This window comes from Bubalus bubalis, chromosome 15 (assembly GCF_019923935.1).
Source record: "Bubalus bubalis isolate 160015118507 breed Murrah chromosome 15, NDDB_SH_1, whole genome shotgun sequence".
NCBI classification, from domain to species: domain Eukaryota; kingdom Metazoa; phylum Chordata; class Mammalia; order Artiodactyla; family Bovidae; genus Bubalus; species Bubalus bubalis.
The window spans coordinates 38493515-38497445 of NC_059171.1; the positions used below are offsets into that span (position 1 = coordinate 38493515).

The window sequence follows — 3931 nt, forward strand, 5'->3', positions numbered from 1 at the left end:
TCCAACGATGGACAATTTAAAATCAATGAAAACAACAAATGTGATGGATTGAAGCAGTTTAGTGTTACAATCCATGAGTTCATAATGACACCAAAAAATATTAATTGGTTACTTTTGCTGGAGAACTGACATTGTTTTGAATACTAACTTATTGTTGTTCAGTTGCTAAGTCATGTCTGACTCTTTGCGACCCCACGGACTGTAGCACGCAGGGCTCCCCTGTCTTTTACCATCTCCCAGAGCTTGCTCAAACTCATGTTCATTGAGTCAGTGATGCCATCCAACCATCTCATCCTCTGTTATCCCCTTTTCCTCTTACCCTTTCTTTCCCAGCCTTTCCCAGCCTCAGGGTCTGTTCCAATGAGTCGACTCTTCGCATCAGGTGGCTGAAGTATTGGAGCTTCAGTTTCAACATCAGTCTTTCCAATAAATATTCAGGGTTGATTTCCTTTAGGATTGACTTGTTTGATATTCTTGCAGCCCAAGGGACTCTCAAGAGTTCTCCAGCACCACAATTCGAGAACATCAATTCTTCAGTGCTCAGCCTTCTTTATGGTCTAACTCTCACACCCATACATGACTACTGGAAAAACCATAGTTTTGACTACACAGACCTTTGTCAGTGACGTGATGTCTCTGCTTTTGAATATGCTGTCTAGGTTTGTTATAGCTTTTCTTAAAGGAGCAAGCATTTTAATTTTGTGGCTGCAGTCACCATCTGCAGTGATTTTGGAGCCCAAGAAAATAAAGTCTAACACTGTTTCCACTTTTTCCCCATCTGTTTCCCATGAAGTGATGGGACTGAATGCCATGATAATCGTTTTTTTTTTTTTTTTTTTTTGAATGTTGAGTTTTAAACCGACTTTTTCATTCTTCCTCTTTCACTCTCTTCAAGAGGCTCTTTAGTTCCTCTTCGCTTGAACACTAGCTAATAAAAAGAGTCAAAGATTTATCTCGCCTTCCTTGAATTTACTGTACATTAGGATAGCTATGTCTTCCCTGGTGGTGCCTGCCAATGCAGGAAACTTAAGAGACTTGGGTTCGATCCCTAGGTTGGGAAGATCCCCTGGAGGAGGGCACAGCAACCGACTCCAGTATTCTTGTCCTGGGGAAACCCACGGACAGACGAGCCTGGCAGGTTACAGTCCATGGGGTCGAAAAGAGTCGGACATGACAGAAGAGACTAGGCACACACGCAGGGCAGCTAAATTCAGTGAAGAAAAATTTGTAGAGCTGTTCCAGCTAATAAAAAGAAGGAATGGCAGACTAAGTTGCACGCATTTGCAAACCCTTACTGGGTTATACAATACAATATCTACTAGCCATACATGGTTATTAGGCACTTGAAATGTGTCTGGTCTAAAATGAGATGTGATGTAAGCCACAGTGTGCTGATAAATGTTTAATAACTAGCTCTCTGAGGTGGAAAAAAATCCCACTTTTGGTGTTTGTTGTAAGGTGAATACTACCACCATCAGATGAGATCAAATCAGATCAGTCGCTCAGTCGTGTCCGACTCTTTGCGACCCCATGAATCACAGCATGCCAGGCCTCCCTGTCCATTACCAACTCTCGGAGTTCACTCAGACTCACATCCATCGGGTCAGTGATGCCATCCAGCCATCTCATCCTCTGTCGTCCCCTTCTCCTCCTGCCCCCAATCCCTCCCAGCATCACAGTCTTTTCCAATGAGTCAACTCTTCGCATGAGGTGGCCAAAGTACTGGAGTTTCAGCTTTAGCATCATTCCTTCCAAAGAAATCCCAGGGCTGATCTCCTTCACAATGGACTGGTTGGATCTCCTTGCAGTCCAAGGGACTCTCAAGAGTCTTCTCCAACACCACAGTTCAAAAGCATCAATTCTTTGGTGCTCAGCCTTCTTCACAGTCCAGCTCTCACATCCATACATGACCACAGGAAAAACCATAGCCTTGGCTAGACGAATCTTTGTTGGCAAAGTAATGTCTATGCTTTTGAATATGCTATCTAGGTTGGTCATGACTTTCCTTCCAAGGAGTAAGCATCTTTTAATTTCATGGCTGCAGTCACCATCTGTAGTGATTTTGGAGCTCAGAAAAATAAAGTCTGACACTGTTTCCACTGTTTCCCCATCTATTTCCTATGAAGTGATGGGACCTGATGCCATGATCTTCGTTTTCTGAATGTTGAGCTTTAAGCCAACTTTTTCACTCTCCACTTTCACTTTCATCAAGAGGCTTTTTAGTTCCTCTTCACTTTCTGCCATAAGAGTGGTGTCATCTGCATATCTGAGGTTATTGATATTTCTCCCAGCAATCTTGATTCCAGCTTGTGTTTCCTCCAGTCCAGTGTTTCTCATGATGTACTCTGCATATAAGTTAAATAAACAGGGTGACAATATACAGCCTTGACGTACTCCTTTTCCTATTTGGAACCAGTCTGTTGTTCCATGTCCAGTTCTAACTGTTGCTTCCTGACCTGCATACAAATTTCTCAAGAGGCAGATCAGGTGGTCTGGTATTCCCATCTCTTTCAGAATTTTCCACAGTTTGTTGTGATCCACACAATCAAAGGCTTTGGCATAGTCAATAAAGCAGAAATAGATGTTTTTCTGGAACTCTCTTGCTTTTTCCATGATCCAGCAGATGTTAGCAATTTGATCTCTGGTTCCTCTGCCTTTTCTAAAACCAGCTTGAACATCAGGAAGTTCGCGGTTCACATATTGCTGAAGCCTGGCTTGGAGAATTTTGAGCATTACTTTACTAGCGTGTGAGATGAGTGCAATTGAGTGGTAGTTTGAGCATTCTTTGGCATTGCCTTTCTTTGGGATTGGAATGAAAACTGACCTTTTCCAGTCCTGTGGCCACTGCTGAGTTTTCCAAATTTGCTGGGATATTGAGTGCAACACTTTCACAGCATCATCTTCCAGGATTTGGAATAGCTCAACTGGAATTCCATCACCTCCACTAGCTTTGTTCTTAGTGATGCTTTCTAAGGCCCACTTGACTTCACATTCCAGGATATCTGGCTCTAGGTCAGTGATCACACCATCGTGATTATCGGGGTTGTGAAGATCTTTTTTGTACAGTTCTTCTGTGTATTCTTGCCATCTCTTCTTAATATCTTCTGTTTCTGTTAGGTCCATACCATTTCTGTCCTTTATCGAGCCCATCTTTGCATGAAATGTTCCTTTGGTATCTCTGATTTTCTTGAAGAGATCCCTAGTCTTTCCCATTCTGTTGTTTTCCTCTATTTCTTTGCGTTGATCGCTGAAGAAGGCTTTCTTATCTCTTCTTGCTATTCTTTGGAACTCTGCACTACCACCATAGCCAGTTCCAAGCCACCAAAGGGATGTCATGAATGGAGTTGGAAGGAGATGCCTACAGTTGGCTCTCACAGGCTTGTGTGAGCAGGCTCCAGCATGCACTGGCTGTGAGTGGAAAAAATACACAGGACTTGAAGACTTAGTGTGAAAATAAGAATATAAAAGATTTCATTACACACTTAAATGTTGAAATGGTAGTATTTTTGATATATTGAATTAAATTGTTTTAAAAATTATTTTTATTTCAGAAATTCCCTGGTGGTCCAATGGTTAGGACTCAGTGTTTTCACTGCTAGGCCTGGGTTCAATTCCCAGTTGGGGAACAAAGAACCCACAAGTCGAGTGGAGTGTCAAAAAAAAAAATCTTTTTTTAAAGTGGGGGCACTAGAGCACTTAAAATTATGTGTATGGTTCATATTATATTTCTCTTGGACAGTGCTGATGTAGACAGTGATCCTCACTAACTGTCAACATATCAGGTAGCTAGACAACCAGATATGCGACTTCTGATGGAAGAACATGTTACCATCTATGAAGTAACCTTCTCTTCACTGGCCACACCGTGCAGTTTGTGGGATCTTAGTTCCCTGACCAGGGACTGAATGCAGGTTTGGCAGTGAAACCGCCA

At 42.3% G+C, this 3931-nt stretch overlaps 1 non-coding gene across 1 annotated transcript; it reads left to right on the plus strand.

The window, feature by feature from the left end:
* The first annotated feature begins 3555 nt into the window (after positions 1-3555).
* On the plus strand, positions 3556-3626 carry TRNAE-UUC. Its single transcript has one exon. It is a non-coding gene; the product is annotated as a tRNA-Glu (tRNA).
* The last annotated feature ends 305 nt before the right edge of the window (positions 3627-3931 follow it).